Source organism: Aquarana catesbeiana, linkage group LG01, assembly GCF_042186555.1.
Source record: "Aquarana catesbeiana isolate 2022-GZ linkage group LG01, ASM4218655v1, whole genome shotgun sequence".
Lineage (NCBI taxonomy): Eukaryota > Metazoa > Chordata > Amphibia > Anura > Ranidae > Aquarana > Aquarana catesbeiana.
This window is the reverse complement of record NC_133324.1, coordinates 251,629,024-251,654,646: the sequence shown is the minus strand read 5'-3', so window position 1 is coordinate 251,654,646 and position 25,623 is coordinate 251,629,024. Positions and strand designations below refer to the sequence as shown.

Genomic DNA, 25,623 nt, shown 5'->3' with positions numbered 1-25,623 from the left:
CATGCATCTCCCCAGCAAAACAATCCCTACTCCCAATCTTAAATCCCCCCCAGCACAAACCTACAAACCTTTCATGCACAAAGATCTCCTCCACCCCACACAAAAGTAACCATGTAGCACAAACATGCCTCCAAGCTGAAAAATCCCCACAAGGAACAGAACTTCCCCTAGCACAAATACCTCCTCCCCCCATGCAAATGTACCCTCCCCAGCACAAAACCTCCCCTTATCAAATCCCCCTCCCCCCCCCAGCACATACTTCATCTTCCCTTGCAATAAATATCCTCTCTTTTGAGAACATCTGTCAAAATACTGCTGACCTGGTACAGACCGGTAAATGGTGTAGGACCTGGTATACATGTTTAAAAACTGGTACTATACCAGGTACAGCAGTACAGTTGGAGGCTATAGTACTTGCCCCAGAAACCAATGCATACCATCAGAGAAACAGTCTTTTGAGCTGAGCGTTGATAACAATCTGGAAGGTCCCTTTCCTCTTTAGTCCAGGCGATTTGACACCCATGGTTGCCAAAAAGAATGTTAAATTTGATTTGTCTGACCACAGAACAGTTCACACTTTGCAACAGGCAATTTTAAATGAGCTTTGGCCCAGAGAAGACAACAACATTTCTGGATCATGTTCAGATATGAGTTCTTTTTTGCATGATAGAGCTTTAACTTGCATTTTTGATAGCACATTGAAATGTGTTAACAGACAGTGAGTTTTTGGAATTATTCCTGTGCCCATGCCGTGATGTCCATCAGAGTTTAATGCCTGTTTTTAATGCAGTGCCGCCTGATGGCCTGAAGATCATTGACATCCAATGTTGTGTTTTGGCTTTGTCCTTTGCACACAGAGATTTCTCCAGATTCTAAAAATCTTTTGATAATGTTATATACTGTAGATGATGATGTATTTAAAGTATTTGCAATTTTACATTGAGGAACATTGTTCTGAAATTGTTTGTCAATTTTTAGATGCAGATTGGTGAAGCTCTTCCCATCTTTACTTCTGAGACACGATGAGACACTCTGACTCTTTAAAGTGAAATTTCCACTTATCCATCTCCTCCCCCCCTCTGGTGCCACATTTGGCACCTTTCAGGAGGGAGGGGGGAACAGGTACCTGTTTTTTGACAGGTACCATTCCCCACTTCTGGGAGACGAGGCCGTGGCCCCCATCCTCCTTCCTCTGCTACCTTCCCGCTACCGGATCAATTAGAAAGTGCAGCGTGCTTCGCACATGCGCAGTAGGGAACCGGCTGTGAAGCTGAAATGCTTCACTAACGGGTTCCCTTACCAGGAATGGCAGCGGCTGCACCCGACAGCCAATCTGAAGATCGGCTGCAGTGCCGACATTGTGGGCTCCCTGGACAGGTAAGTGTCCATATATTAAAAGTTAGCAGCTGCAGTATTTGTAGACTTTGCTGACTTTTCATTTTTCAAGGGGGGGCTGGACCTCCTCTTTAAGATGCTCTATTTATACCCAGTCATGTTTCTGACATGTTGCACATTAACCTAATTAGTTGCAAAATGTTCCTCCGTCTCTTCCTTGTTAGTACCACTTGCTTTGCCAGCTTTTTGTTGCCCTGTCCCAACTTCTACGAGATGTGTTGCTGCAATCGATTTCAAAATAACCATATCTTTTTCTTAGCATGGGACATTTTCTCAGTTTAAATATTTGATAAGTTTTCTATTTTCAATTGTGAATAGAATATGAAATTTGCAAATCGTATTCAGTTTTTATATAGATTTTAGACAGCATCCTAATTTTTTTTGGAACTGGGGTTGTATATAGACACAAGGAATTTGTTGAATAGTAATTAAGGGATTTGTACAATTAATTAATTTCTGTAGCACTGGCATTTTTCAGTATATTTTTGCATTTATCCAGGGGGATAAAGAGTTACAGCAGCTGGGAGATGTTAGATTTATAATTATATGCCTGAACACTGAATTTTATATGATTTATATATAAAATATACTGTATATGAGTAACTTTGTGAATAAACAAAATATTCCAGGCAACAAGTGAAACTGGTCAAAGAGTTTGTTTTTTTCAGTTTTGCCTTTTCTGAATTGAATTCCCTGTAATTCACTTGATCCACAATATAGTACACTCATAGCAGCTCATAGGAGCAGTATGAAAGAATTAGCACTACCTGTGTAGTGTACCATCCTGTATTCGTGATACAAAAAGGGAACATGACTTTCAATATTCAATAGGCAGACAAATCAATATTCCAAAGCAAGATGGAATGACATTTGTTACAGCAGGTTTTTTTTGGATGTTAAAGACAGCAAAGTGCCTGCATTAAGTGTTAAAACATTACAACCAGTGTTTTCAATGTTTTTTTTGTGGGCTGATGCGCTACAGCAGCAGCTGGATGAAAAACCTAGCGTGAATCTGTTGGGTGGGGGAAAAACCAGAGCATGCTCCTTTTTTGGGCATCAGTTGCCATAGTGACATCAGATCCCAAGAGGTGGAACACTATACAGTTCAGCCCTCAGTGCAGCTTCTAGCCATGCATTGTTGGGCAGAGTGATCTCATGCGCAACAATGTCATTTGGTCTATTAAAGCAGTGGCATGGGATGTGGAATAGCAAATCAGGTAAGTAACTACTGAACATAGGTGGGTATTCTCACTCCCAGCACCAAACACATTAGTTATGTGTAATGGTGTGTATCCCATCCCTGCAATGTTTCCTTCAAAGTTGCCAGGTAGTGTCCTGAGTAACTTTCTTCCTGCACTGTGAGAGTTAACAGCAACTTCTACTACTGAGAAAAGTTGTGCTGTCTGTCTGCCACCTTCTGCCCTCTTTTTTTTTATTCCATAATATTTTATTGGTAGAATAAAAATAGGGTTTACATTGCCTTTGGTTACAGAAATTGAGTCATAACAGAGTATTCGGCAACACTGACATTCAAAGTTAACAGACAATAACTCTTGTAATAAAGATAGAAACAAACGAAAAGGGGACCTTTCTTCCGCTGACTTTGGTAAGGTGTACCCTTATAAAAAACAATGAAATATAGTTGTGAAAGGTCACTTATATAAATGCATATGTTCCACTGCTATTAATTCTGTCTGGTGTTTACGGATGTTTGGGTGTATTTCTTCAATAAAATCGAAACTGTGCTTTCATACAGTGGTTAATGTTAAGTGTCTATTTCCGTTCAATATTTGATCAGCTAAGGATGATTGAACATCAGTGTATACAAAGAAAAGATTCTGTCTGCAGGGGATCTAGCTTATGGTGTAGACCTAGATTTATAGGAAAAGAAAGATAAAGAGGGGTAGGGAGCGAGGGAGGAAGAGAAGACAGAGAGTGGAGGGGGGGGAGGGCGGAGGGAGTGGGGGGGAGAGGATAGGGTCAGTAGTATCTTGCAGTCTCCGCCACCATATTTAAGGGTTTGTATTCTCGCAGGGAGGATTGCCCAACTGACGGGTCTTTAGGTGGGTACGTGTAAAATGTGTCAGGTGACCTCCCCCATTCAACCCTTGTTTAGGTGGGGGAGGTCGGCCACCACAAACCTTCATAGATTTAGCTTCTGAATGATATAAAGAAGTTAATAATGGTTGCCAGCTTTTTAGGGATCGCGATTTGTGTGAGTTTGGTTGGTCAACTGTTTATATTGATCAGTGGTACAAAAGTGGGACCAGCATGCCCATGTGAATGAGAATTTGGTTGGGCAGTCTTTGGCTATGGCGATCAATTCCTCCATTTCCGCAATTTTTTCTACTCGTTTGAGCCATTCCGGGATAGTGGGCGCATTTGTTGTTCCCCAGTGGAGAGGGATACACAACTTGGCTGCATCTAGTAAGGGTGGTATTAGCGTTTTGCGATATTGATGTACCGGAATGTCCGAGTGATGAAGGAGGCATTGTGCTGAGGTGTGTTCTAGAGTATATGTGGATATTTGTGAGGTCAGTTCCCTGACTTGGGTCCAAAAGGGCTGGATTAAGGGACAGGACCACCATATATGTTCTAGTGTACCCACTTCATTGGCGCATCTCCAGCATTTGTTAGATAGGGTAGGATAGTATTTGTGAATAGTTGCGGGGGTTCTGTACCAACGCATTAAAATTTTATAATTATTCTCTTGAATCGAGACATTAAGGGAGCCTTTATGTGCTATCATAGAAATGTGTTCCCATTGTGCCTCAGTTAATTCTGTTTGTAGGTCTCTTTCCCAGTTTACGCACGCTTTGATAGTTTTCATTGAGCCTCCTGCGGAGAGCAGGTTGTAAACGTTTGAGATCATATGTTGCTGGGGTGTAGAGTGAGCACATAGTTGCTCAAAAGTCGTGAGTGGACGGGAGACCGAGGAGCCACTGTCCATTTCTTTTAAAAAATGTCTGATCTGGAAGTATGTCCAGAGTGGGAGGGGAGTACTATTTGCATTAATCGGTAGGGAGGAGCGCTCTAGAAGAGTGCCCGAGCGAAAGAAGTGATGGGCTAGAACCGTTGAGTGTTGCCATGTACCCGTCAGGAAGTTAGTGAACATGCCGGGAGGGAATGCTGGGTTGTGTTTTACCGGAGTGAGGGGTCCCGGATTGGAGGAAATGTGTAGCTTCCGACAGGCTTCCTTAAAGCATTGGAGTGTCGGGGCAATGAGAGGATGACTATTTAGTATTTTCGGGGTGTGTTTGGATAAAGTCCAAGGCAAGGATCGTAGTGGTAATGGGGAGAATGTATGTTCAAGGGTGACCCAGTCTTTACATTTGTCGTGTACTGACCAATCTATAATTCTAGAGAGGTGACACGCCCAATAATATTTCTTGAGATCCGGGAGGCCGATGCCCCCTTTTGTCTTAGGGTGCGTTAGTTGGTCGTAGGCTATTCTAGGTCTTTTCTGTCTCCATAGAAATTTAGTGCATAGTCGTTTGTACAGTTGGAAGAAAGTTGGGGGGAGTTTAATAGGTATAGTTTGTAAGATATAGAGGATGCGGGGAAGGATATTCATCTTTAGGATTGCTGCCCTACCAAACCAGGACGATGGGTTGGTAGTTTTTGGAGTATAGGTCTGAAAGCTTTGACGTTAGTTGTATCCCAAGGTATTTAATCTGGTCATGCCTCCAATGGAAGGGAAAATTGCTTTTGCATTGTATTACCTGTTCCTGTGGGAGGGAGATATTTAGGGCCTGGGATTTTGTGAAGTTGATCTTAAAATTGGAAATGGTGTGAAAGGTATTTGCTTCTTTTAAGAGGCTTGGGATCGATATGTGTGGTTCTCTCAGGAATAGTAATATGTCGTCAGCGAATGCAGCGATCTTGTAGGTGCGATCGGCAATGCAGAAACCTTTGATGTTGTCGTTGGATCTGAGACATTGGAGAAAGGGTTCTAGGGTTAAGACAAATAATATTGGGGAAAGTGGACATCCCTGTCTTGTTCCATTATTAATAGAGAAGGTGTTCGACAGGTGGCCGTTGACACGCACCCTAGCGGTTGGAGTGGTATAGAGGGACATGATAGCATTAAACATCCGATCTTGGAGACCAATGCGTCTCAGAACTGCTCCAAGGTAGTCCCATGCCAACCTGTCGAACGCCTTCTCTGCATCCAGGGACAGGAAGAATCCCTTGTGTTTTTGGTTCGTGATCCAGTGATGTATATTCAGCGCTTTGATTGTGTTGTCTCTAGCCTCTCTTCCAGGGATGAACCCCACCTGGTCCCTCCCTATCAGGGAAGGCAGGAGAGGCAAGAGACGGGAGGCCAGAATCTTGGCATAAAGTTTTACGTCAACGTTTAATAAGGATATCGGCCTATAGTTACTTACTGAGGTGGGGTCTTTTTCATCTTTCGGGATCACTGTGATGTGTGCTTCAAGGAATCTATGGAAGGGGAGAGTGGATGATGTTAAGGAGTTGAAGGTCCTAATTAAATGTGAGGCCAGTGTATCTGTGAAGGTTTTGAAGTAAGTGGCTGTAAACCCGTCTGGGCCTGGACTTTTCCCATTTTTAAGTTGTTTAATAGCCGCTTTTAGCTCTTCTTCTGATATAGGATTTTCAAGGTGTGCTGCATCTTCTTTATCTATGGGTTTGGGGGCAAATTTGCTGAGAAACGACTTGATTATCTTACGTCTGTTCTCAGATCCATACTGGCTTGTATCTTGTTTCGGGAGATTGTATAATTTAGAGTAATAGGTCTCAAATTGGGCTGCTATGTCTGTCGAGGTGATGTGCGATTTACCCTGGTGATCTTTAATAGTATGAATGGTTGCCTGTGCTTTCCTGGTCTGGAGGGCTTTAGCAAGGTATTTACCACCTTTATTGCCATATTCATAGAAAATCTTTTGATGTAACAGAAATTTACGTTGCGTCTTACGGTTTAGTTTATCTCGTAGCATCTTCCTAATTTGGGTGAGTTCGTGATAAGTTTGCTGTACTTGTGATTGTTTGTGGGCAAGTTCAAGCCTTTTAATCTTGTCAAGGAGCTCTGTGATTTTCTGTTGTTGGGCCTTTTGACGCGAAGCTTTAAGAGCAATGAGTTTGCCTCTGACTACGCACTTGTGGGCTTCCCATTGTGAGAGAGGGGCAGTGTCTGGCGTGTCGTTTTCTAAGAAGAAGGTGTGTATGCAGTTATTGATATCATTGGTTACTTCTTCCGAAGTAAGCAGAGACGCATCTAGGCGCTAAATTTTTTGTTTGGGGACGTGATTGTCAGGGAACGTCAGGGTCATTGTGATTGGATGGTGGTCTGACAGCACCATTGGTTCAATGGTGGCAGTCGAGAGAAAGGGAATATCTTTCTGGGACAGGAACAGATAGTCGATCCTCGAATATTTGTTGTGTGGGGCCGAGAAAAAAGTAAAGTCCTTCTCATCGGGGTGAAGGGCACGCCACGTATCATGTAAAAGAAGGTCTTGGATTTGTAGTTTAATTTGTCGGATAGCTTTGTATGGTAGAGATGTCGTGCCTGTGGAGGTGTCTAAGATTGGGGAAAGAGCGATATTGAAGTCTCCCCCTAGAATGGTCAGTCCGGCATGGAAATCTGAGAGTAGCCGCGAGATTGATCTAAAGAAACTTACTTGTGCAGAATTGGGGCTATATATGTTGGCCAGGGTCACTGGTCGTCCCTGGAGTCGTCCTTTCAAAAAGAGGTATCTGCCTTCGGTATCTATGAGTGAGTCCTCGAGTTGCCAGTCTAGGTTTTTGGATAAGAGAATTGAGACCCCTTTGGACTTTGCAAGAGAATTGGTGGCATGGTATACTGTTGGGAACATGCGGTTCAAGAGTTTGGGTATTTTGTTTGTGTGAAAGTGTGTCTCTTGTAGGAACACTATATTAGCCTTAAGTTTAGACATCATATCAAGAACTTGACTACGCTTCTCCGGGATGTTTAATCCCTTTACATTTAGCGAGACTATTTTGAGTAAAGAGGGTTTTGTTGTGGAGCGTATGTGTGCCATAGCGGGTAGTTGTTCAGTTAGAATGCTAGCGAGTGAGCGAGAAACAGGTAATAGCTCAACCTTCCCGTGGGAATTTAGAAGGGTTCGGAGGAAAGGTCTGTTTGCAAGTTTTGCCTTAGCCGGGATGTGGAGGTGGCGGAGACTGCAAGGAAGGAAAAGGAGGGAGAAAGGAGAAAGAGAAAAAAACAAAAAAGGGGGGGGGAGGGGGGGGGAAGACGAGTAGAGGAAGAGGGGAAGGAAGGGGAGGAAGCGAGAGAGGGAAAGAAAGAGAGAGGGAGCGCGAGAGAGAGATGGGGAGAGAGAGGGAGAAGTTAACTGGGATTTAGAAAAAAGTAAGATGAATGGTATTCCGGAGTGAGGGAGGTTATGTAAAACCTACCCTACAGATCGAAAAGTGTCCGGTTTGTTTTGACAGGAATACCTACTTTCCTGTCTTGTGAGGGGGTGGAAAGTGTCGGATCGAGACTGTCGAGATTTAGTATCACCCGTCCACCGAGGCTCGTGTCTGTGAGTATAGGCGGGAGCCAATGGAGTTTTAAGAGCTAAATAAGATACCCTTGGGTCTAAACTCATGGGGGTCAAACATGCGACAAACTAGACAGGTCATTTAACAGATATATTGAATCAACATTGTATATACAGAATTTGCACTACATTGTATACCACGTAGGGTGGTGCTAAAACCAGGACCTTAACGGGGGTCCTCTAAACTTAAACGTAACAGTAAGCCCCATTGTGTCATCAAGGGAATGGGGATGAGGAGGGACTCTAGCAGTTAAACATATCAGCCCTGATAATAATATTCTTCCGAAGTATTCTACACCATCGGGTTACCACTGACTCACTATCTGAAAATAACCCTTCTCATTTGTGTGTGTGTTCGGGCAGTCTACAGGTTATGGTCGGTATTTTAACAGAGTACACTCTAAGTTGAGCTGGGAAGTTGACCTCTCCAACCCAAATATGAATTAAATATCTCAGAGGAAACAGGTGAGCCACCTGCTCCCTCTGAGATGGTGATAGATAAGTAATCAGAACATGTTTGAATCGTATTGGAGATATTCCCTTTGGTTAGATATCTAGGATTTGAGGATATTGCCTGAGTGAGGAGCATGGACTTACTAACATACTGTAATTTTTAAACATGAACAAACATATAACCTTAACTTTTTACCCACGTAAGGCGCCAGGAGGAAGGGTGAGGCCTCCACAGATGCCGCATTTCGGAGGTTCATTAGAGTGACTAATGCTGTCGAGTACTCTAGGGGCGATTGAAAATTTAGATTTGCCTCATTATAGGAGGGGTGAGAGATAGCAAAGCGGAATAGGTCCGTTGCTGGACCTGGAAGGGAGGTTGGCATCTGTGTGGCGTCACCCCCCACAAGTCACCCGACCAGAGTGTAAGAAACTACATTCATAAAAATTATTGAGCTTTGGCATCAGAAATTATTGCAAGCCGAGCGGACTATGAGGCTCACCTGTAGCATACCTTCTAGGGCAAATGAGATTGGGGGAGGGTGGCGAGGAAGGGGGGGGAATTGGGTAGGGAAAGGGGTATAGGAGGGTGAGGGAAGGGCATAGGGAGAGGAGCTGGATGGTATTTTAAGTGAAAGTCTCATTTGTAAAGCATAGATACCGTCAGCGCTTCTAGAGGGGTCATACATTGTGCAAGGGTTTCCCAAGGGGAAGGTCCGACTCACATTTTTGCTGGGGGTGGTTCCACCTGCTCGGGGACCAGTTTTCACGGTGGGTTCTCAGAAGCAATGTAGGATAATTGTTACTGAAAGGGAAAAAGAAAGGTTATCTGTGAGGAAACCGTTTTTGGGAAGCGCTTGCTGTCCTGGGTGTTGTTGATGGGTGTTGCGGGCAGGTTCCTATCTTGAGGAGACATATTCAGTCTTGAGAGATACAGGATGGAAGGGTTGAGGTTGTTCAGTTGGATCTGTCATGGCGGGCCCTTCTGTGGGCCGGGGAGGCCGTAGGGCTGTTGGGTGGAGCGTTCCGGGTATCTGGCATGGTAGGCTCCCTCGATGGGGTGTGTCTGCGGAGTCTTATGTGGAAGTCATCACGGACTGGAATGGCGTCAGTAGAAGCTGACCTTCTCATGCGCGGTGGGCGAAGAGTGGTGTACCAATCTGGGATGTCGATGCGTGGAAGATTTAGTGCTTCACAAAAACCTGGCAAGTCTTCTGGTAGGCGTAGGTTTGCAGTGCGACCTTGGAATGAGGCAGAGAGGCAGAAGGGAAATTTCCACCGGTATTGAATGCCTTTGGTGCGCAGTAGGTCAAGAAGGGGGCGCAAGTCTCTCCTATTTTGAAGGGTAATGGGCGAGAGGTCTTGGAACAGCTTTATATCGGCTCCTTGGTAAAGTAAGGAGTGACGATCCCTGGCCCTATGAAGAATTTCCTCCTTCAGTTGAAAGTTAATGAGACAACATATCACGTCTCTGGGAGGATCAGATTCTCTGCCTCTGGGCCTCAGGGCTCTATGCAATCGTTCAAACTCAATGGGTGTTTCAGGAGGTCTGCCCAGGAGATCGTTAAATATGGCGATAGTAGCTTTCGTAATTTGCGCATTTTCAACTGATTCAGGGATACCTCTTACCCGTATGTTGTGGCGGCGGCCGCGGTTGTCTAAATCTTCCATATGCCTCTGAATGTCTCTGAGCTGTGAAGATTGTGCCTGAGAAGAGGTCTGTAAGTGTTGAATGGAGGTGTCATGGCGGTTGGTTGCTTCCTCCAGATCATCCAGGCGTATTGTCATTACCTGGACATCTCTCCTGAGATCCGTGATGGCTGCAGAGAGTGTGGCTTTAATATCTTCTGCCACAGATCGCAGGTCTTGCATGGAGAGGGGCTGTGGGGTAGATGCTGCTTCAGCTGGAGGCTGAGTTTGTGTGTGGCTTCTCCCTGAGGGGCTGAGGCTGGATGAGCACGCAGCATTCGGGTAGGCCCGATTTGAAGCCGGGGCCTCGCGTGCCTGGGTCCGGAAGATATCCGGTATATTGCGGCCGATTTGCGTGCCAGACCCCCTGGGGGAGCGGGACCTGGCTGGGGATGGCTCCCTGGATGTTTTCCCCATGGTTGGGCTAGGATGGCTCCGAAGTGCTGATAAGTTTAGCCTCGGCGGACGGGAGCTCGGGATCTAGGCGGCCATTCAGCTCCGGCTCCAAGCCACGCCCCCCTTCTGCCCTCTTAACCATTCATATTGCTCATATTACTACACCCCCATAATGCATTGCATTCTTTGAATGAGTATAGGAGAGCCTTTCATTAAACTGCTCCTCCTCTATTTACAGAACACAATGCATTTGGTGAGAGTAGTAATTCTAGTTTTGTAAATGGTGAAGACAGGAGGGGGTGGCGCAACTTTTCTCAGTAGCAGCAGCAGCTGCTGTTCACCTTTAAAGTGCCAGAAGACAGCCATTCAGGACAGTATCCAGAAACTGTAATAAAGACACTGCAGGGATGACTTTGCCAAAAACAGCTGTCTGCAGGTAATGGGATACACATCATTACACATAATTCCCGGTAATGTTTTTGTTGCTAAATCCCCAAAAAAGTACTAAATTTCAGCAATAATGACCACTGTTTATGTATTTTTCCTTCCACTGACCATTACCACCAAAACATGTTTCTCTAACCAATGGTAATGATTTTTTCCTTTCAATGACCACTGACATTATTGTGTTGTTTCCTTCCACTGATATCTTTTTCACCTACGAACCACTCTCGCTTATGACTTTTCTTGCTAATTTTAATCTGAATAATCATTGACTCTGTGGCTCTTTTTTCTTTACACTGTCTTTCAATGCTAGGACATTATTCCTTCTATTTATTACTGACACCAACATATATATTTTTTTTTCATTGACAACTTTTGCCTCCCAATAACCATTGTTACTTTTTATCCATCCCACTGACCACCAACACCAGGAATTTTTTTTCCCCTCTCACCAACACTGTCTATATTTCCTCCCACTAGCCACCAATACTAGATATCTTTTTATTTTCCACTGAACACTGATGGTGATGATTTTTGCCACAATGGCTACAGAAACCTTAGAATTTTTCCCTACATTTATCAGTGAGAATTTTTGTTCAACTGAACAGCAATGTAAGGGGCACATTATGTTGTGCTTTACAAAGTTCTGACTACTGGATTCTAAATGCTATGCTGTGCATTAGATGTTATGCTGTATGACATATGGTACACTGAGTTGCTGAACTCTTTATACTACATTGAATGCTACATACCCCTGACCTCTGCACTCTAAAGATTATGTATTATGTTATATATCCTTGATCACTGCATTTTATTTTCTAAGTTGTACATTACAAAATTCTGACCCCTCCACTCTATACACTATGTTGCATGTTACACAGTCATTGTTCCTGCACTTGCAGTGCTGTGATGTACACTGCCTAGTACTGACTGCTGCACTCTATACACTGTGTCTTACTTTACATACTCCTGATCATTACATTACATACATTATGCTGCACTTTACATACTCTTGACCACAGCACTTCATATTCAATGTTGTACATTCTGACCCCTGCATAATATATGCTATAATGTACACTACAGAGTCTGTATTGCTGTAGCCTATACAATATGTTATGCATTACTTACCAGTGACCACTGTATTCCATAGGACTGCACTCTGTATTACATATGGTGATATGGGGAGCTACTTCAAGGGACACATTTTTAATCCTTTAATTAACATGTCTACAGCCTTTAAGCTGTTTGTGGTGTTGCAGAACAGTATGATTTTCACAGACAGCATCAGTAACACCATATTTTAGATATGTAACTAATTTTTTAACCTTTGTATTTAGATTGGCTTAAAGACAGCAGCAACTTCACAATATGATTCATTCATTTTAACAGGCTTTTTAAGTAGTTTTGGCTGCAACACCTGTTTTTTGTATTACAAAACAGGCCCACATTGACCACGGAATTAGCAGCCATAGATCTAAAGGTAATAGAATATTTTACTCTTAAAGTTCTAAACTTCATACAAATTGGCCAGTGGCACAGCAGTTTATTAGTGTCATTTGTAAGCTTCTTTTTTGCAGCAGTCCATTGCATTGTCCTAAAGTTAAATAAAATGGTAGAACAGAGTGCACAAAACCACAACCCTCATTCCCCAAGCACCTTTTAGACAATAAAGTGTATTATCTGCAAGACAAGAGCAACAAATATTTTTGAGTGCCGGAGCACCAAAGTAGGCTCAAAGCAGTATTTCCTCTGCAGCACTTGTTAGAAATTTGACAGCCGAGGACCAGCTGTGAAAACACTGTATGGCAGAGCTTTTGGAATAGGCTGGAAACTCTGAGGCGCTATTCAGCATTATTCCCACAGCAAACCTTAAACATTTGGTAGCTGAGGTCCTGGTCACTGAAATAGGCCACAGACCCTGAGAATCAAAGTAGGATTGCTTGCGGGCAACCTTAAACATTTGGCAGCTGAGGTCCAGCTGCAGGAATATTGTATGTGCGTAAACCATCTCACACTCAATGCATCACCCTATCCTCATGGATAAAAGTTAGGCATACACTAATTATGCCTATTATCCCTGATTAAAGCTATCCTCCTGCTGGCCACTTTTTCACTGCTGTATCCTCTGCAGTATCCTAATAAGTGCTGTTGTGCTGTTTATCTAGCAAATTTTAGCCAAAAAATGCTATTTGAAATTTTCCTTCAGCTGGCCAATTTTATGCTGCTGTTTCATCTGTGGTCTTGTAACTCTTGCAGTAAAACCCCTGCCTGTACTTTTTGGCAAATTTCCTTTTCCAATTCTTAATTAGAATTTGATAGATACCCTCTGGACTCCTTTAGTAATGTATATTAATAGTTTAAATAAATATATATATATATATATAATGTTCTTTAATTGAAATAAAACACAAACACAAAAATTTAATTTTATTAATGTCCAAAGTAAATTCACATCAATCATGCTGTCCAGCAATATAATCCATGTAAATCACGATGAAGCATTGAGTGCTGATATTTACATACTCCTATCACTAAATGACAGATTTCCTGCCTGTAATGTAATGTAAATTGACAGTTGGATGTCATCATTGACCAAACCAAGTGTCTACTCTTCAGTTTAATATGACAAAGTATTTGTTTCACTGTGGTGCAATACACACACCACAACTCTTGTTTACTCTGTACCCAAATGTGCCCCCAGGTCTGCTCCTCTGTTCTCCTCCCACAGCTATCCTTAAGGACTTAGCCACCTTCTACTAATTAAGTATTATTGTAATAAATAATATTACACACAGAGGAGGTGTTATAATTTTTAAAATAGGGGGTACTATGCTGCTGATTGTTGAAGCCCACTTTCTGTAAACCACCTACCTCCGGTTCATCCAACAGTATACTGTTTATGGTCAATGTATTTATGTTATGCTGCTGGTTAAAGGGAAGCACAGTGGTGTTGGGCAGCACAGTGGTGTGGGCAGCACAGTGGTGTAGTGGGTAGCACTCTCGCCTAGCAGTAAGAAGGGTTGCTGGTTCAAATCCCAACCACAACACTACCTGCCTGGAGTTTGCATGTTCTCCCTGTACCTGCGTGGGTTTCCTCCAGGTTCTCAGGTTTCCTCCCACACTCCAAAGACATGCTGGTAGGTTAATTGGCTTCTGTTCAAAATTGGCCCTAGTATATGAATGTGAGTTGGGGACCGTGGATTGTGGGCTCCTTGAGGGTAGGGACCGATGTGAGTGTGTGATTGATGGCACTATATGGGTACCTTAAATAAAAATAGGGATAATGGTAGACACGTGCCCACACTCACTCAGGATGGACTGGTGTCTTTATGCTATGTGTTATACTAATGCATTGGGAATTTGTTAGGTGCTCGGTGTGTAAGGGCTGAAAGGTTTAGCACTATTAAATGACCATCTTAGTTACTACTAATGTTTTCATCTTCTACTTATAGATAGGCCCCTTGTTCTGTAAAGACAAGCATGTTAAGTGAAAGTTTTAGCATATGGGCCCCCACTTTAGTATTTGCCCAGGGTTCTATATTGTCTAAAACTAGCCCTGTATATTACAAAAAGAAAAGGCAGCTAGCAGGTATAAAAAGCAGACAACTAGGGGTGTCCACACTTATCTGCAAATACTTTCTGTTTCCCAGCATTCAGCCAAAGCAGGGGCACAAAAGCTTCTGTGCCTCTAGATGCCTGCATTTTATACCTATCCAAGACTTTTATGTAGTTAAAGCCCAAATGACCTTTTTAGTATGTTAAATTGTACAGTTTTCTCTTTAGAAAGCAGCAGGGGCGGACTGATAACTCATGGGGCCCCCGGGAAATAGGAGATTATGGGGCCCCCAGGCAATCAGAGATTATGGGGCCACACGGTATACACACACACACAGTATACAATCACACAGTATACACAAACATGTACACACAGTATACACGGACAGATGTAAAAAAAACACAGATTTATACATACTGTCCCTGGTTTTACTGAGGCTGGCAACCCTGATGGGGCCTCCTAGTGGCCCAGGGCCCTCGGGCAGTGCCCGAGTGGCTCAATGGTCAGTCCGCCCCTGGAAAGCAGCCACATCCCGAATAGTAAAGCTTGCTGCCAGTACGCTGCATAGGAGGGAAGCAATGATCTTTGTAGTGGTCCAACACACGCCTTGCCAAGTCAGAGCTCTCCAATCAACAGGGAACATGACCTTTGCTAATTGCAGAGCTATAGATCTGATTTGGTACGGGGTGTGTCTGGCCTCTGCACAGAGACCACTGCTTCCTCACAGAGTGCAGGAGTCCCACTCTGAAGCTGCTGGCAGGGGACAGACTTTTCTACTCAGACTGTAGCTCCTTCAAAAATAAAACAAACTGTAAAACATTGTTTGATGCTCCTGGAATGCATGTATCTTATTTAAACTGATTGTTAAATTGCCCTGGATATGATAACTATATGTATCCAAATGCTTTACTTTTAGTCATTATGATGTGTATATTTAAAACTGGATAAAGATTGTCTAAATCAACCTACTTAAATAAATTTATGAATGGAAAAGTCAGAATTCTGAGATTTAAATGTTTGGACTGGTAGTGATATATTGTTGCATATTGTGTATTAATTGCATTTAATAATTCATTGACTGAAGAAGACAAATTGATTGTTAACATTTTCACGTGATTTCAGAGTGATTATAAAGGGTCATGTCATATTGCTTTTAATATAGTAATGAAATTATTTAATAACATAAAAATGAATGGGTAAACCTTTATTTTGGCAACAATGACATTTTTTCTTTAAAAAGGGGAGCTGTATACTTTATGTTTGCTTTAAGTAGTAGTTAGAAATATTATACACTATAAAAATGTGGCAATAAATGAAAGTATGAGAATATGATAAATCACATTGTTTAATTTTTCTATTCAAATACATGAAAACCTATTCACATAAAATAACATGAACATCTAAAAAACATTCTAGGCTTATTATAACACCATTTCAAGAAGCTTCATCTCTCTGTGAATGCTTGTTTCAAGTGTTGACAATGACAAGTCTCATTACATTATAATTAAATTGATATCTTACCCAATGACACATGTAATAAATAATTTTAAAAATACAGAAGCACACTGAAAAGCGCTTTAAGTAATACATTTTTACTTTATTGTTCAATAAAATACATAATATACACGTGAAGGTACTGTACATATACAATGACTTCCTAATACCAGGAAGTGCCCATTTTATTATATGACAGTAGACAGGTCAGTGTTGATGATGTGGTTCCAATTAATAGGACAGGCCTTGGCAAGGCAGAAGTTCATTGTGTTAATTCTTACAACAGTCGTTTCATGTTAACTGTCAATAAAAATCATTTGTACAGAGTTTGATAGCAGAAGCAGAAAACTCATATGTAGGTTCACAAATGGATTATTAAGGTGGTTTTGTCTTCTGCTCATCACAAATGAAGGACTCACCTTTTCACTTATACCAAGCCACTAACTTAAAGGATCAATAAACCCAAAATTCACACATGTTTATATGAAAGAGGAGTAAATTCATGTAAAATTGTCATAATTATATCAGAAAATAATGGTGCTAACATTCTTACATTAGGGAGGGATGTGTTCCTTCTCTCAAATGACTTCCTGTTTCAAATACCAATAAAAACTAGTGACCTAACGTAATTCTCTTATAGGTTGAAAAGGCTGATTTTATACATCTATGGGAACCTTTATACAGGCATACCTCACTTTTAAGTACACAATGGGGTTTATTTACTAAAGCTGGAAAGTGCAAAATCAGGCTTACTTCTGCATAGAAACCAAAGAGCTTCCAGGTTTTATTACAAAAGCTTAATGGAACAAGCTGGGGTTAGAAGCTCATTGGTTTCTATGCAGAAGTGAGCCTGATTTTGCACTTTCTAGCTTTAGTAAATAAACCCCAATGCATACTTAAAAGTGGGGTATGTCTATACACATAGTGGCAATTAGCATTACAAGCTCTTTGATATACATGTGTATTTTAGATTGATTGGTCCTTTCAATTCAATATATTTAAAATGAAACTTATTTTTCAACATTCTCCAAGCAAAAAATATAGCATTTTTTTAACTTCCATACCAGAAACCCAGCTGGTATCTAGTTTTTTTTAAAACAATTTTACACTTTATAAACACAATCTGAATATTTAACAAATGAAAGCATGAACTCACTTTAGAACATTTACAATTTAAGCAAAAAAAAGTAATATATTGCAGTTTGCCAGGCCTTGGATGTGGTGGCTGCATTCGTTTTCTTTTTACAACTTTGTAAGTTTTCTCTTCATTTATTTTCACCTGGTGATCCTGCCAGTAATGTACTTTTTTTCCCTAGGGTGATTGTGTTTTTTTTTCTGTACTAGCCTGAATAAAGACAATCAATGCAGCCAACATATCTATGGACTGGAAAGCACCAGAATATTTAATTTTTATTCATGGGTTTAGAAATACTTTAAGAAACTTTTTTTTTTTTTTTTTTTTATGTAATATTCAAAATCAGTTCCCTTTACTAATGGTAGAGCACACATGCCTTTGCTGGCTGTTGACTGGTTTCCTTACAAAGCAATTTGTGTATCTCTTGAGAAAAGGGCAGAAAAAAAATATGTTAAAATAGAATATGTCTCCATGAAACATAATCCCTGGTTGCTTGTCACTTTGCCACTTATAATATGTATGATATTTACAAATAAATATGTCCCTTATCCAACACACAATACAGAAAAATCACCTGAGTCATAGGGAGGACCTTTAGATTACTATAGAATTGCTTGGCTCTTGTTCACAGCAATTGTTTGTTGTTTTTATTCTGAGTAATAGAAAATGAATTATGGGTCATTCAATATTACTAACAAAAATGTCTTTATTTTGAACTTTTAGAACTTTCAGCAGTCTTGTTGGAAGCAGCTAGTAATTCCTAGGCTTCCATTTGAAGTAAACGAGTCCAAAATGTGGGCGTAAATGGAGATTACCTTCAATGACAACCTCATTTTGAAACGGACATAAGATCCAGGGATAAACAGCAGAAGCTACTGTGTATGCAGATCTTGCATTTTCTAGTAAAAGCCAAACTTAACCTTGCCCTTCATGCTACCAAATGGACCTACATGTAGATGAAGAATTGAGACAGGGTTGAGGCAAATTTGACTTCCTCCTAAAAATTAAGCAGTTACATTTTGCTTCAACTACCTACAGCTGTCATTCTCCTTTTGATTTTGAAATGCATTACATAATCTTGCTTATTAATTCTCTCACAATATACGTTTGAATTTTCCAGGTTTCTGACAGAGCTACCATTGGGAGAACCTAAGCTTGGTGCTGCTTGTCAACTACTGCCCAAGCAATGTCACTGAGGTTGATTTACTAAAACTGGAGAGTGCATAGAAACCAATCCGCTTACAGGCTTTTTGGCCAAATCTTAATTGAATAAGCTGAAGTTAGAAGCCAACTGGCTACCACACACAGCTGCATCAGATTTCACACTATGTAGTTTTAGTAAATAAACCCCACCGTGTTTTAGTCAGAAGTAAACACACCAGTGGTGGTTGTTCATTAGGGGCCCCCCCTAATTCATGCCCCCAGCCCTTAATTTACATGCAGGGCACCGGATGCATGGATTTCAATTTTTTTTTAAAGCATTGATTAGTGATTAGACGTTGTTGTGTGACTTTAATAAATTAATATTCACTAATGTCTTCCTGTTTCTCCTCCCAGCCAATCAGGAAGCGCGTCCCTGAGGCTGAGTCCTAGGACCCCATTGGTCTGGAGTCTGAAAACCCGATTGGCCAGGAAGAGAAGCAACGGCCGGGACACGGAGGAGACAGAGGGGGGAAGCCGCCACTGCAGCCATGACCTGCATGGGGTAAGTGCAGGACTGACCGGGGACCTGGCAGGCCAGAAGGCAAGCGTGCCGGTGAACGTGGGTGGGGGGTGTGTGTGTATGGTGTGCTCGAGGGACGGGGGAAGGGTTAGGGTGGGGTGGTGGGCTGGTGGGCTGGACCAACGGGGGGGTGTCTGTGGTCAGGTCTGTCTGATGCCCCCCCACCTATGGAGCACCAGCTGCCACTGAAAAACACTACACACTATTTTATTTCTGTATGAAAAGGACTTATTACAAATATAACAATCAAAGAAGGTACTAAGATGCAATCAGCTTGGTAAAAAGCTTTTCAGACTAGCCACTTTCTTTCTCCATCTTATACAATTAATTATCCTGAAAGTGCTATGGTTCTTCTAAGCTCCAGATTTCATAAGTTGACTCTGTAGAGGCTGCATGCAGTACCAGGTACAAGTCAGATGGGGCAGAAGTGGAAAGGTTCTAATCTAGTATGGGAATTATAGACAGGGTGCTAAGACTTGGTACATGTAAGCATTACTAAGCATTACTAAGCCACATCCATTTTAAAAAAAGTCAGTTTTATGACGATAACTGGATGTGCTTTTGATCTTTGTTTTTGTTCAACACAGGCCAACTATTGACCTTGAGACCTCATTTGCAAATCATTCTTTGTGTGGAAGGGATGGGGCTTTACATAGATAAATGTGACCAAAAATCTGATATATGCAGTCATTTTGCAACGTTTTTTTATGCCCTGTACACACGGGCGGACTTTTCGGCAACAAAGGTCCGACAGTCTTTCCGACTGACTTTCGACGGACTTTTAACGGACTTCCGACGGACTTTAGAACGAACGGACTTGCCTACACACGATCAAACCAAAGTCCGACAGATTTGTACGTGATGACGTACAACCGGACTAAAATAAGGAAGTTCATAGCCAGTAGCCAATAGCTGCCCTAGCGTCGGTTTTCATCCATCGGACTAGCATACAGACGAGCGGATTTTTCTATAGGAACTGGGTCCGGCGGAGTTCCGACTTAAAGATTTGAAACATGTTCCAAATCTAAAGTTAATCAGATTTTCGACAGAAACAGTCCGCTGAAGGTCCAATGAAGCCCACACACGTTCGGATTGTCCGCCGGATTCAGTCCGACGGACCAGTCTGGTCAAAAAGTCAGCTCGTGTGTACAGGGCATTAGTCCCCAGTCACATCTAGAATTCCTGCATGGGGGGCAAAAGACTAGATCATACACATGTATGGGTAAATCTATGAGGCGAAGATGTGGTCACCATAAATTGATTTATCAAATTGTACAAGCTTTAACCACTTAAGGAAAGGAAGGATTTACCCCCTTAATGACCAGGTCATTTTTTGCGTTACGGCACTGCGTCATTTTAACTGTCAATTGTGCAGTAATGCGACGTTGTACCCAAACAAAATTGATGTCTTTTTTTTTTCCACAAATAGAGCTTTCTTTTGGTGGTATTTGATAACCCTCTGCGGTTTTTATTTTTTGCGCTATAAACAAAAAAAAATGACCGACAATTTAATTTTTTTTTACTTTTTGCTATAAAAAATATCCCCCCCAAAAATGTAAAAAACACATTTCTTCATCAGTTTAGGCCAATATGTATTCTACTACATATTTTTGGTAAAGAAATCGCAATAAGTGTATATTGATTGGTTATAGCGTCTACAAAATAGGGGCCAGATTTATGGCATTTTTATTATTTTTTTTTTTACTAGTAATGGCGGTGATCAGCGATTTTTAGTGGGACTGCAAAAGTGCAGCAGACAGATCAAACAACTTTTGACACTTTTTTGGGACCAGTGACATTTATACAGCGATCAGTGCTATAAAAATGCACTGATTACTGTATAAATGACACTGGCAGGAAAGGGGTTAACACTAGGGGTTCATGAAGGGGTTAAGTTTGTCCTAGGAACAGACAATCTCTCTCTACTCCCCTGACAGAACGGGGGTCTGTTTGTTTACATTGACAGATCCCCGTTCTGCCTCTCTAAAGGAGGGATCGTGGGTAACCGGCGAATATCGGGCTGCTGGCCATGCGCATTGGTTCTGGCGCTGCACGCGCACGCTATATCTCCTAAACAAACCACCGTACCGGTACAGCGATTTGTGCATCAGAGCCAACCGGCCGCCGTATATCGCCGGCGGCTGGTCGGCAAATGGTTAAATATATAACAAATAACTTTCTTTTTGAAGTTTCTAATTGTCTGACTGTTATGCTTATCTTTGGCCTCAGTACTTAGTGAGAAATTGACCTGGAACCAAAAGTTGCTATGGTTGACTTCATTAGACTTCATTCTTGTTACTGGCAGTGATACAAGTAGTGAAGCCATTGGATGAGCATGACAGAAATGGCAGCCTATATGTTTATAATATAATAAGTATACCTGTAACAACCTAGAAAAGTGCGCTAAAATGGAAAACCACTTACATATGTCTGCATGCCATGGAGTCACCTATCGCTACTCAAGGGACCAGTTATAAAGTCTGATGGCCAACCCAGGTCTTGTAAAGAAGCTAAAACAAATTCTGTTTTTACTTTCATTTTGGAGAGCTCTAAACAGTATTATTCTCTTCTCATTCAACTGCTTGATAGGGTCACTCTGACAAAATATAAATTAGGACTGACGAGGCACATCAGTTGTAATAAACCAACAGAAATGGTTTTAACTTGTGGGTTTTATACATACAGGTACATTTCCTAAAAATGGCATTGGGGGTTATTTACGAAAGGCAAATCTACTTTGCTCTGCTGAGTTTATCATCCAATCATGTCCAAGCTAAAATGCTGTTTTTTATTTTCCTTGCATGTCCCCCTCGGATCTACAGCAACTTTACTTCCAAGTGCACTTATTAGTGCAATTTCAAGTGCACTTGCAGTGCAAAGTGGATTTTCCTTTAGTAAATAACCCCCATTGTGTAATAGTTTTGCTTTAAATATCATTAATTAGCCTCAGAACACCAGTAGCTACTTTATTGTATGCTGCACTAGCTACAGCTGCATCAGTCTACTGGACCCCTTGTCACCTATGTTTAAAACACTCTTTGTGAAATTGAATTGCTCCCATCTCAACCTTGCACTGACATGCATCTCACATGCTTAATTTTGTATCTTAACTGTAGGACATTGTGACACGTTTCATCACGGTGGCATTAACCTGGAAAATCTCGGGTCTAGGCCCCCATGGTTTTCTGACATAAAAGTGTGGAAGGGTCCTCAAATTAAGAAATCAATGTAATAATTTAGAATGTGTGGTTTAGTTTGCAATACACCACTTCCACATTAGCTGGTGACTCTAACATTGCACATGTAAACCACCAATCTGCATGAATATAAGTAAGTTGATTCATTACTGTAACATTAGTCTTGTTAATTCACAGAATTGTTAACTCAAGAAGAGATCCATACTGCCAATAAAAACAAAAACTTTGTATATTAACAACACACTGACTTTTAATATAAGGCAGCATACAAATTCTTCATACATTATTGCAGTGTTTCTCAACTCCAGTCCTCAAGGCGCCCCAACAGGTCATGTTTTCACGATTTCCCCCAGATGAAACAGCTGTGGTAATTACTAAGGGAGTGAAACTGATCAAATCACATAAGTAATATAATGGAGAGCCTGAAAACATGACCTTTTGGGGCGCCTTGAGGACTGGAGTTGAGAAACACTGCATTATTGTAAAGATCATATATTTTTTCACTTAACCTGACAAAGAAAAAAAAAATTAGCCCCCCTTCTTTGCAGTCTGATGTGGTGCATTGGAATGGGCAGCCAATACAGCTCATTGGAGAAGTAAACAGACCTTACCCTTTATTGTAAGGCAGAATATCAAAATGCATGGCATTTGCATTGTGGTGCACTGCAGCAATTGTGTATTGGAATGCCATTCTAATAGACCAAACAAAACCAATGCATAAACTAGTAATCTACTGCTGCCAGGCAGCCCTTTCTTTGTTAACAAATGGCTGCTGCACTCACAGGAAGTGCTGATTACTATATATCAATAATTATATCACAGCACTTCCCCTTTAAATATAATGTAAAAGCTTTGTGTTACACTACGCTGCTATGGAGTGTTCTTACTGAGCGCTCTGTAGCAAAACTGGAAGCCCAGAAGTGTATACTTTTAGACAACCAGCAGTTTCAGCAAACAACCCTATCGGGACTTGGATTGGTCGTCATTTAAAGTTAAACATTAGAATAAGTAATGTAGTTTGCGCTTCCATACACTAGGTGTACCCAGCACTGGAGAAGCTATAACACTGAAAAATATACACAAAAATTGGATACAGTGCACTCTAAGTAAATAAGTATGTAGCAAATCCATAAATATATGCATTTTATTTATTTATGAATTTGTTACATATGTATTTATTTTATACGTATGTGCTGTATCAAATTATGGTATGTATTTAAACACAATAACTACTCAACCGGCACTGTTTGAACCATTATGAAAGAAAGCGTTTAAAGCATTAGTAAAGGAAAGAAAAACATTACAAACATGTCATACATACCTGCTTTGTTAAATGATTTTGTACAGAGCAGCCCCGATCCTTCTCTTCTCGGGTCCCCCCCCCCCCCCCCCCCCGCTGGCAATCTAACTCCCCCTTGCTGAGTGCCCCCATAGCAACCGGTTTGCTATGGGGGCACTTGAGCGTGCTCACTCCCTGAGACACAGAGGGCACGCTTAACCTGACCCCTCACTGCTGTGCCAATGGCTCCTGCTGCTGCATCTCTGCCAATGAGGAGGGAGAGACCTGGGAGAGCCTCGGCTCTTGAGCACATCGCTGGATCAAAATCAGACTTAGGTAAATATTGGGGGAGGGGGCTGAGGGGGGGCTGCACACTGAAGGTTTTTTACCTTTATGCATAGAATGCATGAAGGTAAAATACCTTCAGCCTTTACAACCACTTTAATTTTGATTACTCTATACTGGTAATACCTATGATGATAGCATTCAGTATATGAATCCCTTTTGTTACTTCACATACCTTAAATTTTTATCACATTTCATCATAACAAAAAGCTGTGCAGGAAATGTTTAGCAACATGGGTTGGGGCAATCTATAATGCTTATATTGCTGCTATCCATAATAAAAAGGCAGCCAATATCAGCACCTCCCTATAGTGTTATAATTTGTCCCAGTCCCCGTCACTTTTATTTGCCAATTTAGTCCGTGAATAAAAGAGGAAAAAACTATGAATATATAAGGCATTTATATACTAAATACTGTCATTACATGTATTAACCACTTGCAGCTTACAGAAAACAATATTTTTCACAATAGTGATTCTTTAGAATAGCAGGTGTCACATAATGCAATTTATCTAATTACTATATACTATACTTAGTTTTAAATGAGGTATGATTACAATAATCCATACAGTATGGAACTGTTCTACATTCTCCGCTGACCCTGAATTAAACACGATGTTGAAGCACCTCCTATGCTTACATTTATTTCTGGAATATAACCTAGATCAGTATTGCGTAGTCTTTAATGTGGGAGCTTCCGTTGCTATCTTGATTAGCAGAAAGTGACATATATTTAGCTTATTTTTTTAACAACCTGCCTTTCTCCGCAGCTTCCAACTGAGAGAATGAAATTGCATTGTGTTTAGTACCCTGCATGGGAGCATCACAAAACTACTCTATTCTGAATAACGTTGAGTGGCAAGGCAAATTTTCATTGAAGATGTATATTATACAACTCTTTAATGCAGGCATTTCTAGCGTCTCATAAATACAAATATAAAGAAAATATATTAGATATAAATATTTTATATCTCTGGAAGATGTGTTCATAATCATACAATGTGTAGAATTCTGATTGCATCTATTTATTTGTATGAAGGCTTTTAAGCCATAAGCCAGGTCTTTCTCGCTTACGTTATTTCAGCCGAGTGCACCAGGAATTAATACCAACAAATTAGGGTCAATTAGAACCCAATAATTCAGCACAATGAGTAATTACATAAAATATTACAGCAATGTTTTAAAACAATAATAACTATTTCTAAACCAGCTCCTTTAAAATCATTAATCAAGTGTCCAAATTATATTACTGATTGTGAGGTCATAGAACTGATTGCTTATTAAATTATAAGCCCTATTATGAAAGAACACTTGTATTAAAAGCACATTAGCCAAACATCGTCTAATATATATTTAGTGTAGGAGTATGTGTTCACCAGAAGGAAGTTAATATTGTTTTTCTGAACAGTATATATTACTGTCTTTTTTGCCCTTTATACAATAACATCATAGCCTATCACCAGTGATTTTATGCCTATAACCTGCTCCTAAGCCATATATCAGGTTATTAAACGTAGAGGATTTCCTTCCCTATAATCTAAGAAGCAATGGAATTTCACACAATAATAGTTCTAAAAGCAAACTCCCTTCTACCCACTGAACTGATTAAAAAAAATACCTGTAGGTTCCCAGAAGGGTTAGTATGGATGAGAAGGCACAAAAGTGCTCCTGGTTTGCTTTTATTTTTTTTTTGTTAAATTATGACTATGAGGGTGAGAGGACTTCTTTAATGCATATCTAAACCAAAGAATAGTCATTTAATGTGATATAACTTACTAGTTCTTAGTAATGGTGCCTGAAATAGGTTTTTTTCCAGGTTTTATCTTCCTTTATTTTCATCTGATGATCCTGCTTGTAAATATCTATCCTAGGGTGGCAATGCTCACTCACCATACTGTAGCTATAGAACAGGGATCTCCAAACTATGGCCCTCCAGCTGTTGCGGAACTACACATCCCATGAGGCATTGTAA

At 41.0% G+C, this 25,623-nt stretch overlaps 1 long non-coding RNA gene across 1 annotated transcript in view; it reads left to right on the top strand.

Annotated features, from left to right (window-relative positions):
- LOC141140593 (uncharacterized) overlaps positions 1-18,840 on the top strand; it is a 100,067-nt gene extending 81,227 nt beyond the window's left edge. The window contains exon 3 of the long non-coding RNA XR_012243958.1: positions 18,665-18,840. This is a non-coding gene — a long non-coding RNA (uncharacterized lncRNA). The remainder of the gene's footprint in view (positions 1-18,664) is intronic.
- The last annotated feature ends 6,783 nt before the right edge of the window (positions 18,841-25,623 follow it).